The sequence below is a fragment of the Phascolarctos cinereus genome, unplaced genomic scaffold, assembly GCF_003287225.1.
Source record: "Phascolarctos cinereus isolate Bilbo 61053 unplaced genomic scaffold, phaCin_HiC Scaffold_4;HRSCAF=312, whole genome shotgun sequence".
Classification (NCBI taxonomy): Eukaryota; Metazoa; Chordata; class Mammalia; order Diprotodontia; family Phascolarctidae; genus Phascolarctos; species Phascolarctos cinereus.
In genome coordinates this window covers 316650506-316665816 of record NW_027555847.1, presented here as the reverse complement: position 1 = coordinate 316665816, position 15311 = coordinate 316650506, and the positions used below count along the sequence as shown (strand labels likewise).

General features: G+C 42.8%; 1 protein-coding gene across 1 annotated transcript in view; it reads left to right on the top strand.

Annotated features, from left to right (window-relative positions):
• The first annotated feature begins 10635 nt into the window (after positions 1 to 10635).
• GCNT4 (glucosaminyl (N-acetyl) transferase 4) overlaps positions 10636 to 15311 on the top strand; it is a 43078-nt gene continuing 38402 nt past the window's right edge. Inside the window, exon 1 of the mRNA XM_020998426.2 lies at positions 10636 to 10847. The gene's annotated coding sequence lies outside the window, so the exon portion shown is untranslated. The remainder of the gene's footprint in view (positions 10848 to 15311) is intronic.

Genomic DNA, 15311 nt, shown 5'->3' with positions numbered 1-15311 from the left:
GTTTTTGAAATATTTTGAAATATATCTATAAAGGCCTTTTGCCATGGGGTCAAAAATGTTGGCAGCGGCTGCCACCACCCTCCTTCTACCTTCAGGGTCTTTATTCTGCATGGCCTTGCCACTAGTCTTGGCTGGAGGAAAAAAAAAAAAGAAACTGATGGAAAAGGGTACTGGCTGACTGTGTGAATGGGTTTGTGTTGGGGTTGGGATGGGGGGAAGGCAGAACTATCTAAGCATAGTTTTTTCTGATTCAATTGTTGGAAGGAGAGATAGGGACATCTACCTGCCAACCCCAAAGTTAACATATGTCTAAGGGTCCTGCAAACCCTACTGCATGCATCCCAGTTATCTCTGGAACCCGTTGCCTAAAGGACAGCTGTATATTACATTGCACCTCTCCTCATACCCTGAGGGGGTTGGGGAAAGTCTCTCATTTATGTCATTGGCTAGTTGTGTGCCCCCCACCCCAGTTTGGGGTATCCAAGCACTCCAGTTCCATTTAAACACTTAATCAGATTAGCTTTTACAGGAGAATATTTACTTGAGAGAATAGCAAGAACAAACAAACAAACATTTCCCCCAACACTTCAGGTGCAAAATCTCCCCTGTAGTGCTCAGTCTCTGGACAGCACCTATCACGTGCCAGGCTCCCTGCTAAGCACTTTAGAAATATATCTCAGCTGATCCTCACAATTCTGTGAGGTAGGTGCTATTATTATCCCCATTTTACAGTTGAGAAAACCAAGGCAAACAAGATTAAGTGATTTGCCCTGGCTCACATAGCTACTAAGTGTCTCAGGCCAGATTTGAACTCAGATTTTACTGAACCTAGGGCCAGTGTCCTATCGACTGTGCCATCTAGTTGCCTCCAAGAAGATATTGAACCTAGTACAGGCTTATGCACCCAGTATGTGCTTAATCAGTGTTTGCTGAATAAATGAAAGCATAAATAAACAGAAGTTTCCAATTCAGTGGCTCACTATTTCATGGACTTCCATAAATGCACAATTTAAATCATGTGGAAAATAAAATTACGCAGTTATCTTATAATTTGGCTGTCTTCTTCCTCCAATGCCAACATTTTGAGAAATACAAGTTAAAATAGCTATAAGTTTCCACCTCACACCCATCAGATTGGCAAAGATGACAAAAATGGAAAATGACAATTGTTAGAAGGACTAAAGGAAAACAGGACCATGGAGTGCCCTATTGTGGAGCTATGACTTGACCCAGCTATCCTGGGAAGATATCACTGTCCTGTGTATACCCTTTGATCTGGTGATATCATTACTTTGTCCTATATCCTGAAGAGATAAAAGAAAGGAGAAAGGGATCCATGTGTACAAAATAGTCATAGCTTTTGTTGAGGGAAGGACTGGAAACTAAGGGGGTACTCATCAGTTGGGGGATGTCTAAAAAAATTATAGTTTATGGACTGAGCCATTGCCAGTAACCTTGACTTATGTCTTGCCACTGGACTTGGATGACTGTGTAGGAGAAAGTGAGGCTAATGACTTTGCACAGCTCTGCCTTATTTAATACCATCATACACAAGTCAAGACATCACCTTCATGATGTCCTTGGTCCTCTTTAAGAAGGAAGGATGAACAACAAACAATAGTTTATGGATGTAATGGAGTAGAATTGAATTATGAGAAATAACAAAAAGGATTGATTCAGAGAAACCTCGGAAGACTGGTATAAAATGATGCAGAGTAAAGTGTGGGGAATCACCAGTATTTCTATAACCTTCCGAGGTTTGCAAAGATCTGTACAAATATTATTTCATTTTATCCTCACAAGAACTCTGGAAGGTAAGTCCTATTATTATTCCCATTTTACAGATGAGGAAATGGAGGCTAAAAGAGATTAAGTGACTTGCCCTGCAGCATCATACAGTTAATAAGTATCTAAGGATAGATTTGAATTTAGGTCTTCCTGACTCCAAGTCCAGTGTTCTATCCACTTCACCTACCTACCTGCTTATTTTTTCTTTTGCTTTGGTTCAGACCAGTGATTCCATTAGTTAGGGAACTCCTTGAGAGGAAAATCCCTCTACTAATGCAATAACTGCCCCATATCTTATAGTTGTAGAGAGTTGCCTAGGTACTAAGAAGTTCACTTGCTTGTGTAGTCACACACTAAATATATTAGAGGTTCAAGCCCAGGGGGCAGCTAGGTGGTGCAGTGGATAGAGCACTGGCCCTGAAGTCAGGAGGACCTGAGTTCAAATCCAGCTTCAGACCAAACACCTGACAGTTACTAGCTGTGTGACCCTGGGAGGCAAGTCACTTAAGCCCAATTGCCTAAAAAATTTTAAAAAGAGAAATAAATTCAAGCCCAGGTCTTCCTAACTCTAAGTTTAGCTCTCTATCCACTAGTCAGGTTGCCTCAGAGGCATAATATTGAATTTATAGCAATTAATGATAATGATCATCTGGAGTGGTCCTGAGAAGAACCATCTAATTATAGGCTATTTCAGATATGAAGAACCTTATAGAGAACTCTTCCAACTTAGCCTTTTGCTTAAGTTCTCCTGTGTTACAGGGATCATGCTCTCAATTTAGATTCCCTGTAAAGAGAATAGGGGGATGAGAGGGATGCTCTTTCCTTGTTGTTGCTGAGTCATTTCAGTTGTATTTGACTCTTCATGACCCCATTTAGGGTTTTCTTGGCAAAGATACTGAAGTGGTTTCCCATTTACTCCTCTAGCCCATTTTACAGATGAGGAAGCTGAAGCAGAATTAAGTGACTTGCCCAAGGTCACATAGCTAGTAAGTGTCTGAGGACAGATTTGAACTCATGAAGATGAGTCTTCCTGATTCTGAACCCAGTGCGCTATCCACTGTGCCACCTAGCTGCCCCACATGGGATGTGGATGCAACCTGGGCCCCTGCTAGCCTTTTCTGTTTTGTGTTTTTAAGGGATGGGACATCATTCTTAGGATGGGCATAGCTAGGCCTAGAGGCTAACTTGTGAATTTGAAAGGTCTAGAGGCTCTGGGTCCCATCAGATTGGAGCTGGCTAGCTGCAGATGAAGTTTTTGCATCAGAGAAGACAATCATTGACAATGGAATTGGCCCAAGCCTGGCCATTTTACCAGCAGATATGTACTGGGAGTTGTTTGGACAGTGCAGATCCAAGGTAAAATATAAAAAATCTAATTGGCATAAGTAGTTCTGCAAGTTGCTTTATGTTCTAAAGAGATTTAAGTATTAGCATGCCAAGAGATGATAACAGTAGATCTAACTTAAATGACTGGATCTTGTATTTAAGTTATTCTTGTTAATGCACACTGTGAGCCTTTATTTTTAGCATTTCTTTTTGTGTAGGAATAAATTACTTGTCCCAGACCTGATTCATACTGTATATTAAGTACTATTCTATTCCTCCCTTTTTTGCTTAGACCCTAAATGTGAAATAAACTGAGCTATGAGTAAAATCATCCCTGGGGCACAGCAGATAATGAGTATGAGGAAAAGGACCTTATTCCCCTTTATTAGAGGCAAGCTCCCCCAAGACTAAACCCAGTCCAACTATGCAGCTGGGTTCAGAGCAGAAGAGCCCCTTGGGAAGAGAATGGAGTGCCATATTACCCCAGCTCCTATGGGACCATCAATGGTTTCTCAAGGCTATGTGGGATATACTAGCTGCCATGTCACATTCATGACTCACAGTGAAATAAAAAAAAAGTTCCTTTACTCATGAACTGATGCCTAGTTGTGGTATTTCCCATCCTATACTTGAGCAGTTGATATCTGAATACCCTAGATAGATAGATAATAAATTTAGGTGATACAGACATAGATATAGATGATGTAGTTAAAGATAGATGTATGTGTGTACATATACAATATGTACATGGAGATATATATGGAGATATATAATTACAAAGTATGATGTTTGTAAAAAATTAATTGTAAGCATGGTTCTAGCCATTACCAATACATATATATATTTAGGAAGACAGAGAAGGGAAGTCTTCATGGAAGAGATAGAATTTGAGTTGAATCCTGAAAAATGGGTAGTTTGCCAACAGGTGGAGATGTTGGGGATGGCATTTTAGGTATGTGAAACTGTGTGTGAAAAAGTGAGGAAGCAATAAAATGAAGGATATATTTAAGAAAGAATAAGTGGTCCAGTCTGACTGCTACAAAGAATATGTGGAGAGAAGAAACAAGTAAATAAGGCTGCAAGGTAATATTACAGCAAGATTGTGGAGGATTGTAAATGCCAATGTAAGCAGTTTGGACTTTTTTTGTAGGCATTGGAGAACAGTGGAATATCACATTTAGTGCTATTGTTCAGTCATTTTAGTCATATCTGGCTCTTCATGACCCCATTTGGGGGTTTTCTTGACAGAGGTACTGGAAGTAGTTTGCCATTTCTTTCTCCAGCTCATTTTACAGATGAGGAAATGGAGGCAAACAGGGTTTAAGTGACTCAGTCAGGGTCACATAGCTAGTAAGTATCTGAGGCTGAATTTGAACTTAGATCTTCCTGACTCCAGGCCAGGTGCTCCATCTACATGCTTCCTAGTCGCCCAATTAGTGCTATACTGTAGGAATATTAATCTGGCAGGGTACATGTAGGATGAGAGAGTGAGAATGAAGAAGGGAAGCCCATTAGGAGGATAAATCCTTAGTCTAGGAGAGAGGTAATGAGGGACTATCAGCACGAATGGTTATCATAGGATTACATAGGAAAGACATCACTGAGATAGAACTGACAATACCTGACAACGGGGTGGATGTAGGAGTGGGTTAGTGTCCCCATTCTGGACACTTCCTTTGTCCATGTATATAATGTCTGTCCTCACCTAAATGGAATATCATATTCTAGGTGTGGTGTAACCAGGGCAGAGTCAGATGAGACTGTCATCTCCCTTGCTCTGGACTCTATAATACTGTTACTGTTGCTCATCAGTTCTCAAAGTGTGGTCCAAGGGACCCTGGGGCTCCTTGAGAACCTTTCAGGGGGTCCATGAAGTCAAACTATTTTCATAATGATACTAAGATATTTTCATTTCTAATATTATGGTAAACATTGATGGATATAATCCATATTAACAAAAAGCTCATGGTAGGGGGAGTAGTCCTCAGTTATTTTAAGAGTGTAAAAGAATCCTGAGACTAAAAAGTTTGAGAACCATGGGTATAGCATAACATTGACTTTTTAGCTGCCAGGTCACTCATAGTGAAATAAAAAGCCCAGGTCTTTATCCCATGAACCATTTCCAGTTGTGACTTTTACCATTCTATACTACAATATTGTTTGAATCCAAGTGAATGAATTTACATTTAGTTCAATATTTCAAGAGATCTATAACCTCATCGCTGCAGGTACTCCTTCCAATAGCACAGATCCATATCTTTCCCTACCTTCTCATCATGTGTAATTCATAGAGGCAACTAGGTTGTATAGTACACACATCTACTAGTTATGTGGCCCTAGGCAAATCCCTTAGCTTCTCTAAGTCTCAGTTTCTTCATCTGTAAAATGAGGATAATAATAGAGCCTATCTCACAGGGTTGTTGTGAGGATCAAATGAGTTTATATTTGTAAAGAGCTTTGCAAACCTTAAAGCACTACATAAATACTAGCTATCATTATTATTACCCACATTCTTCAGGAGATCCAGCATAATGAATCTATCCAACCCACTGAAGACATCCATCCCTCTAAGTCTGTTATATTAACCTCTATTAAATTTTTTCTTATGAAATAATAGCTCGCAAATGTTAGTTATGTTTTAAGGTTTACAAAGCACTATACATGTATATGCATATGGACATAATTTGATTACAGATCCAATGTTGTAGTTTGTCAAGGTATTTTTGGATTCTGATTCTGTTCTCCAAGTTATCTAACACCTTCAATTTCATGTCGTCCCCATACCACCTCATACCCATTAGATTGGCTAAGATGACAGAAAAAGAAAATGACAAATGCTGGAGGGGATGTAAGAAAATAGGCACACTAATGCACTCTTGGTGGAGTTTTGAACTAGTCCAACCATTCTAGGAAGCAATTTGCAATTATGCCCAAAAAACTATCAAACTGTGCATACCCTTTAATCCAACAATAACACTGCTAGGTTTATACCCCAAATAGACAAAAGGAAAAGGACCCATATGTAAAAAAAATATTTATAGTAGTTCTTTTGTGGTGGCAAAAAATTGGGAACAGGATACCCATCAATTGGGGAATGGCTGAATAAGTTATGGTATATGAACATGGTGGAATACCATTATGGTGTAAGAAAGAAGATGGAGAAGGTTTCAGAGAGAGCTGGAAGACTTACATGAACTGATACAGAGTGAAATAAGCTAAACTAAGAGAACAGTTTACACAATAACAGCAATATTGTAACCATGATCAACTGTGAAAGACTAAGTCTGATCCACACAAAGATTCACCATAATTCCAAAGGGCTCATGATGAAATGTTATCTACCTCCAGAGAGAAAATTGATGGCTCAAAGTGCAGATTGAAGCATATTTTTTCTCTCACTCTTTTTCTTGTTCATTTTTTGTCCTTCAGAGTATGGCTAATATGGAAATTTCTTCTGCATAATTTCATATTTATAATGGGCTTTTGTATTTCTTGCCTTCTCAATGGGTAGGGGAGGAGATGAGGGAGGAAGAGACTCTAGAACTGAAAATAAAGTTGAATTTCATGTTATCCTCAAAGCTGATGAGCATGCCATCTATGGCTTCATCAATAGATCAATCAACAAGCATTTATTAAGCATCTATTCTGTGCCCCAGTACTCTGCTAGGAGCTAGGTATACAAAAACAATAATGAAACGGCCCAAGCAGCTTACATCCTACTGGGGTGAGACAACAAGTACATATATAAGTACATGCAGGATAAATAAATTTAAAGTAAATACAGGGTCATTAGGGAAGCAGGGCACTGGCATTTAGGGGAAGATAAGGAACAGCTTTCTTCAAAAGAAACACAAATTCAACAAGCTATCAAGAATTACATAAAAATATTCAAAATCTCTAATAAGCAGAGAAATACAAATTGATCCCATCTATATCTTGTATGTACATAATTGTTTACATGTTGTCTTCCCCATTTAGATTCTGAGCTCGAGAGCAGACTGTCTTTTGCATTTCTTTGTATCCCCAGCACTTAGCACATCGACTGGCACATAGGAGGCATTTAATGTTTATTGACTGACTGACAGCAAGAGCTGGTACTTATCAAGGACTGTATTAGATTGTAAGGCTAGCTTATCAGTGCATGGTCTCAAATTACAAGATGCTGGAAAAGAAATACTCTTGGTCACAAGGCTGAAAGTGCTTACTGTACCCTAGGATGTACAAGAGCAAGTGAGACACTAGCCCTGAAGTCAGGAGGACCTGAGTTCAAATTCAGACTCAGACCAAACATTTGACACTTACTAGCTGTGTGACCCTGGGCAAGTCACTTTACCCCAATTGCCTAAAAAACCAACCAAACAAAAAAAGCAGATGAGAACCAGCAGTCCTGTGGTTCAGCCCTATTTCTGAAACAAGCAGCCTGTCTAGTACAGTGCCTCAGGCTTCAGCTGCCTGCGCTGTGAAGTATATTGTAAACTCCACTGACATTTCAAAAATGTCTAGATATGGGAAGGACACTAGTCTTACTAGAAACAAAAAGTGCCTTTCAGGGCAGCATCAGCCAATCCAGATCGCTTGTTGCAGAACAAGTCACTGGTCAGACTCTAGGAAGCTCCTATCCAGGAGCTGAAGAAAAGTTATATAATACATATGTAATAGACATAATCAAGTGAGCCCCCCTACCCCAATCAATTCTGGCTAGCCTATACCCCAGGGAGCTGGGCCCCTTCTGGGAACATCTTTACCCTGGTCCTTTCCAGTTGGTAATATTTGTTGGGGCAGCTAGGTGGAACAATGGATAGAGTGCCTCGCCTGGAGTTAGGAAGACTCATCTTCCTGAGTTCAAATGTGGCTTTAGCTACTTGCTAGCTGTGTGATTCTAGGCAAGTCACTTAATTCTGTTTGCCTCAGTTTCCTCATCTGTAAAATGAGTTAGAGAAGGAAATGGCAAACCCCAAATGAGGTCACAAAGTCAGATATAACTGAACAATAACATATAATAATACTAAAAATTTGTTGGCTCAGTGCTGAAAAACTTTTTTGGATTAATACAGCAAACCCAAAATAGTCCTTTGATGACTTTCCTCTCCCCTCCTCCAGGGCCTCCTGCTCCCCCTTTTTTTCTTCCTCTCTTTAAAACATCCCTCTCTCTGGGATTTCCTATAAGGGATAGAATAGTCCTGTGGTACAGTCATGATGTTTCTGAAGCAGCTGGCCATCTAGCATAGTGGTCCAGCCCTCAGCTGCCTGAACTCTAACCACAATTTAACTCCACTGCCATAAATCCCCAGCAGAAAAGTTGAGCTGCTTGTACATGGCAGCCAGCACATGCACTGGTCTAAGGTGGCTTAAGACTGGATCTCAAAGCCCTATTTGCCTTTCTCTGCTTTATAATTCTTTCCTGAGGATAGGTGGCCAAATGGCAATCCTGAGATGGATGTTTCCAGTCTTGGAGGAAACCTGGTGAGTTTGAGAATTAAGGAGTTTCTGAGTCCCTTAGCTGGTACCTGAAGACATTATGGAAGTTGACCCCTACATCTACTATACCACTTTTTAGAGAAGATGACAGATAGTTGGAGGATAAGCCCAAACCCTAGCCTGGAAGGTCTATAGTTCATGGTGATATGGAGGCATACATAATGCACACAAATAAAATGCTTCCAGGCTTCCCTTTCCCTTTGGTTGCAACAATCATTAGCAGGCATTGATCAAGAACTCAAAGAAGGTTTATTTTCTACCTAAAATACATATAAGTGGAGGCAAACTTGTCAAAAGGCTGAAGTCTTCTGGAGAAAAAGAATGTATAGGGAACATCAGGGATCCATGATGGACTTTGGGACAGAATTAAGCTGAGTGCCTGCCCATGTTCTCACCAATTCCCTTGCCCCCCCCCCCCCAAGGTGAATTGAAGAAGAGAAACAGCAACAATAGCACCCTCAAGAGGCCTATTTTGTAAAGGAGGTAGAGGGAAAAATAGGCAAGTCTTAGATCCTGCTGGGCCTGGGCAAAGTAGAGCTGAAGAAACATGTGAACAGGCATGTTGAATCTCTTCCTTCTGATCTATTCCAAGAACCCAAGTTAGGGTCTGGCAAAGGAGAGCTGGAAATGGTCCCTTCCTCTCCCAAAGAGGAGCTGTCTGGGTCTCCTCAAGTGAGCAAAGTGCTGGTCTAGATAATGCTACTTATGGACTATTTATGGAGTCCCTGGGTCCCTGCCTAATTGGTCTCCCTGCTGGGCCCCCTCCCTTTATAAGGCTCCAAGGGATGCCATTCTAGAAGCCACACCACCTTACCTACTGTCCTTCATGTGAAGAAGAAACTTCAAATATATATATATGTATGTATGTATGTATATATATGTATATGTATATATATGTTATGGGCAAATTTGGCTTTAGGGGAGAAAAACCCTCACTAAATGCTAGCATATACTGCAAAGCAGTCTACTACAGTCTGAGAATGCAGAGAATCAGCACTGGCCCTGAAGAACTTAAAATTCTCCAGAGATTTTCTTTAATGTGTTTAAATTCCTTAGAGTCCATTAATTAAACTTCCAGACTTCTCTGCCCTCACTTTGGTTGCCTGCATAGGTAAATATTGAAAAGTTAGTTATTGTAACCCCACTCTGGGACTGGAAGTACGGGTAGGTTAAGAAAGATAGCTGGTAGAAGCTGAAAACAATTGTTTAGTAATAGGCGCTGTCCTTCGGCTTTTATCTTCATCCACTTCTCCCCAAAGTGAAGGGTTTTCAACCTGAGAGGGCAGACTCAATCAGAGACCCGCTTCCTTCCTTCTTTCCCCTTATGTCCTGCTCCTCCTCCCCATTTCTCAAGCCCTGACCCCTATCCTCCTATCTCAAAGTAGGTTATAGAAACTAGAATCCGAAGGGCTCTCACTCTCCAGCTCCAGAACTAGCAGGTCCCAGTTCAGTGCTGCAGTGGTTACTTGGACTGTTTCCGCACTGCCCGTGGCTGTCCATTAAATGAGCCGGTGAGACTCCGGCGGCATGTGGCAAAAACCACTGCCGCGGCCGCTGCAGATTCGCTGCGCTCTGGGTTGCCAGAAGGACCTAAGGCAGAGCTCACCAGCACCCGCAGATCTGAGACCTTGAAGGTGTGTCTGGGTCCTTCCCTAAGATCTCTTTGCTAAGAAAAAAAAAGGTCCTCCTAACGACCCTAAAGGTCAATGGGAGAAAAACAGAGCCGAGGTGTGTAACAAAGGACTGGGAGAGGGTCGGGGGAAGGGAGTTAACAACTGCAAAAAGATGCTTTTTCAAACTTTCTCCTAAAGTGGAAAGGGAGGAGGAGGTGGTGCAGTCCGGCTCAGGTGAGACTGAATGGGTGGGTGGTGGACTTAGGGCCAGGGCGCAGGGTCTAGCTAGGAGTTGGGGGCGGGCACGTGTCTTTCTATTAGGGTGACCCCATTAGTGCACCCTAGCAGAGTCAGCGGCCGAGAGAAGGCGAAGAGGAGGAGGAGACGCCCGGTGCCCCTCCTTTTTTCCGACACGTCATGGGGTCCGCTGAGCTCCCCCGCCGCCTCCCGCCCACCCCAGGCGAAGACACAGAAGCAGCTCCCTCGCAGTCCGCACCGAGGACGGAGGGAGGGCGGGAGAGAGCCGGCGCCGTGGCGGCCGCTGTCGCAGCGGAGAAGCCTGCCGGAGAAGCGGAGCCCCGCCTGCCGCCTACCTCTGCAGCCTCAGGAACCCGGGGCTCGGGGTTGCCACTACCTGCTTTCGTAAGTCATCTTGTGAGGGTGGTGCTCGAGTGGGCGGGAGGGGAAGGAGGAACGCACGCTCCCTTTCGCTCTCCATTCCTCTGGGGTCGCAGGGGCCAGGAGTAGGAGGATCCCTCTTTCCCGCAACCAGGAGGTTAGCTCCGAGGGCAGGAGCGGGGAGGGAGCCCCAGCTGGCCCCGGTGATTGGCAAGAAGCCCCTACTACGCCTTCCAGGGTCTAGCCCTCAAGACTTTGGCTTTTGGCTCCCCAGAAAACTTTGGTGCGGTGCTGTGCTCTGCGCTGCCCTACGCTGCCTTACTCTGTCCTTCCTTCCCCTGGCCATTTCTGCCCTGGTCGCACCTGAGGGCTCCTTGTGACCAAGTCCCCGGGCCCTGCACTACCAGCCGGGAGGCGCGGTGGGAAGTGGTACCGCGGAGAGCGCAGGCTGGTGGGGCAGGAAGCCGGCCCTACTGAGTGTCCTTACCCCCCAGCGCCTGCTGTGCTCGCTCCGGCCCGCAGCTGTGTCCGGGGTTAGGAGGCTGCCCGCCGGTAGAGAACTAGCGACGCTTCCAAGTGGAGCAACTTCTCTGCCGGGTGCAGCCGCCAGCCACCCCCGCGCACGGGCTACACAAAGCTCCCCGCAGTTGGGAAAGAGGAAAAAAGGGAGAAGGGAAACGAAAGGAAGGGCAGGCTAGCTCGCGGAGCCCCGGGGACAGCAGAGGCTGTGTGTACGTTTGCTGAGGCCCAGGGGCTGCAGGAACGCACAGCCCCAAGGTTCTCTGGCTTGGGATTTCGAGGGCACCTTGTGAGGGATGGGAGTAAACGGTACAGCAGAGAAATTAACAAAAGGGCTTCCCTTGCACGCCAATTAACTGGCTAACTTGCTGTCAAAAAAAAATGTTTTTGGCAGCCACACCTCCCACCTGAGGCTCCTGAAACCCGCCACTCACCGGAGCATGAATGACCACTTTTCTCTGCTTGCTTTTCTCTCGCGGTCTGAACAAGTGCATTTGCTATTCAGTGTTTCAAAGCTTGCCCCCTGATTCACCGGCAGGGGCTGGAGGCGGGGAGGAGGGGGAGTGGAAGTGCGGATTCGTTCTTTATCTACTCATCTTCAGAGCCTGGAGAACACCTGATGAATGCCCCCCTGACTGAATCAGTTCTTTCCAAGAAACGCACCCCTGCAGGAACCTCATCCTTTCTTCCTAGAAAGAACTGTAAACCCACTGATGTTCGGGTGGGGTGGAAGATTTAGGGACCTTTTTGACACCTTTCAGATATGAATGCTGAATTGCAGGTGAATTATTATACTAAGGGTTTTCTTTGTTGTTTTTGAGAGAGGAGGAGGGTCAGGGATTAGGAAGTGTTTCTTTAAGTAGTCATTGCTTCTCCCTGACTGTTGTGATGTAGTTAATTCTTTTGGGAAAGATAATTCAGTAATCAGAAACTGGAGGCAGGAAGTAGTTCCCCTGGCTTCAAGTGGCTACCCCGATGGATGGCTTTTTCTCTCTAATTTCATTGAGGTCTAGCCTTGGGTTCCTGTCTCTAACTTGCCTGGAACCTTGGGATGAGATCGGAGGAGGGGAAGGAGAAAGGGAACCTAGAGAAGAAGGGTGGGATTGAAGGCATAGCACTGTAGTGACTAAAGTTCCAGACTTAGAGTCAGGAACGCCTGCGCTCAAATTCTGCCTCTAACAGTAGCTATGTGTCCCTGAGCTAGTCACACAGCCTTTCTCCAAGCTTCAGTTTCCTCATCACTAGGTGGCCTCCACCTTTAAATCTATGATCCTGTAAGCTGGGTATAGGATTCCTCACCAAATATGCATTCAGTGACAGGACCGGTACCTGAGTCATAGGTTCTGTAGCTGAAATATGAGTGCATTAATTCACAGCCTTCCTCTTGCAGTTGTGACCTTCAGCGATCATGAGAGTTGGGTGAGGCAAAGTCGTGGTTTTAATTTTCACCTTAAGTTTTTCATGAATGGGAATTGTTTATTTTCCTCCCAGGATCGGCCTAATAGGGAAAATTTAGGGTCAAAGCTGTGAAAGGAGAGAAGCCCCCCTTCATTTTAGAGAATTTACAACTCCAGTGTTTGAAGAGGAGAATTTATTCAAGTGTTATATATGATTTAGCAGGTTTTCATCACTCTTTTAAAAAAAAATCAGACGTATAATACTTATTAGACCATCTGTGACTGTAAAATCATACATTAGAATTAAGCAGCTTTTTAAAACTCCTTTAATAACTTCTCAAAACGGTAAGATCTTTTAAAATAAGTGGATTCTTCCAGAGAGCCATTGCTTTTACTTGCCGTGTCTATAACTACTTTTCTTTGTGTGAAATTACTAGGAAAAGTGGTAGTGTCTTGCCAGTGTTTTATTGTGTGATTATTGTAATTAGCACATAGAAATGAGCCCAGGAGGGGGGGAAAAGTGATATTGTATTGAATATCGTGTGAAAAGTTGAAACAGGAAACATTCATTTTGGTTGAGAAAGGGAAAGATTTCTTCAATTTGACACAGGTATTATTACTTTGGGGGGTAAATACTTGGGTCTTAGTGGATTTTTAAGCATGTTTAATTACCTAATTTCAAAAGCTGCACAGAAAGGGGTACAGGATGATGGCATAACTGAGCATTACATTATAATCTTCTATGTCAAAGTGGCAAAACAAAGTTATGTCATTAAAATTTCCTCTTGTTGGTGTTTAATTCATTGTTCCTGATTTCTGTGGTAGCTGTCTTTGTAGAATTAAATCACTTCTAACATTTATACTTAGTAGGGGGAAATTTGAATTTTTTTTTAAACAATAAACAATATTCTTTGAACCAGAACTTAACTCATTATTCAAATGGATCTCATCTATTTGGGAGTTCCTTCCAACAAAGCAGATAGCAACCTATCCATACCTGCCCCATCCTGTACTAATTTTGTCTGTGTCTTCCTCAAAGTTTGGCACAGAGGGTCCACCCAATGTTTTGGAAGCTTTCCTTGTTTTCTCTGGATATCTCAAAGGTGCCAGTAGAAAACTCTGGCAACCCACCTACCTATCATGATTTGCTCTTAAACCAGTCCATCTGCTCTTTCTGTCATATAATTCTTTAATGACATCCTTTATTCCTATTCTTCAGAATTCTTCATTAGTTATAAGTGACAGCCTACTCACACCTGCCATGAACCTTTCTATTGCCCTTTATGTGATACTCATCTTTAGTTTCTTCAGAAGATGTGGTGTTACAGGTTTTGATGACATATGACAACACCAGGGAGATACTTGTATTGAAAAGTTTAGCCTTTGCTGTTCTGAAAAGCTCAGGGTCAATCTAAGTGCTTCACAGTCTCCTGAAAGTTCTCCATTTCAAGTCTGTGCTCAGCTCATTGGCTACCTGTATTGGCTGCCCCGGATACACATGCCATTAGACAAGCTCTATGGGGTGTCCATTCAGATGCATGATGAAATATGGGCAATCTATTTGGTCTCTCCCATGGGGAAGGGAAGACCAAACTCCTTTGAGTGATTACAGATTTCTTCCATGAGACTCTGGTGTCTCATGGTGGCGTTAACACAATGTAATTTAAGAAAAAAAAGTATCTAAAGACCTCACTGAGGAGGAATCTCTCCTCCACTTGGATTCAGTGCTGGATTGTCTCTATTGCAGTGGTGAATACTTTTCCTTGAGCCTATATCTCTGTGTTTAATTGCCTCACCTGATGTTTACTATCACAGGGTCCATAAACAGGGTTATTTCTGTTGTTAAATTTTCAAAAGAATATTAAATGATCTCCATATGTGAATGGGAAAGGCCATGCTGTAAAGGAGCTAGTAAGGCAGTGTTCTGTTCTACTGAGTTGAATTTTAATCAACCAACAATAAGCATAATGGTATCTTATTCTATTCCTCTTTGATTCAATTGTGATCAGTTGTTGAATATTGTTTGTGAAAGCCTTGCTTGTCCCCTACAAACATCCTCATTGAGGATGCCCTCAATTCATGTATAGATGACTCAGACTGATTTTATACAGATAGGACAATTGGTATATGTTTGTTTGTCGTTGATCAGGCATGTCTAACTCTTTGTGACCTCATTTGGGGTTTTCTTGGAGGAGACACTAGAGTAGTTTGCCATTTCCTTCTCCAATATAAGTTTGTAGTTGTTGATGTTTTCTCTCACTTTTTTTTCTTTTCTTTTTTGCCATCAGTAGAGTCCAAAATTTTCCCCATATCTTTGGTATACTTTGTAAATCAGGCCCTCAGTGCCCTCACAATCGTATTGCCACCAGCACAGATCTCTGTGTATACTTGATCTACTCCAGCTGCTTTTCTGGTCTGTTTTTGCCTCAGTCCCATTTGTACTTCCTCTGTGAGTCCCTCAGGGACTGTGATGTCAGGGTCCCAGTGTGGTGGTTCCACTCTCCTTGTTGGAGAAAACAATCTTTTCCATTTTCTTTCTGTTTGTAGTCTGCTTTACATTGGGGGGGGGGGA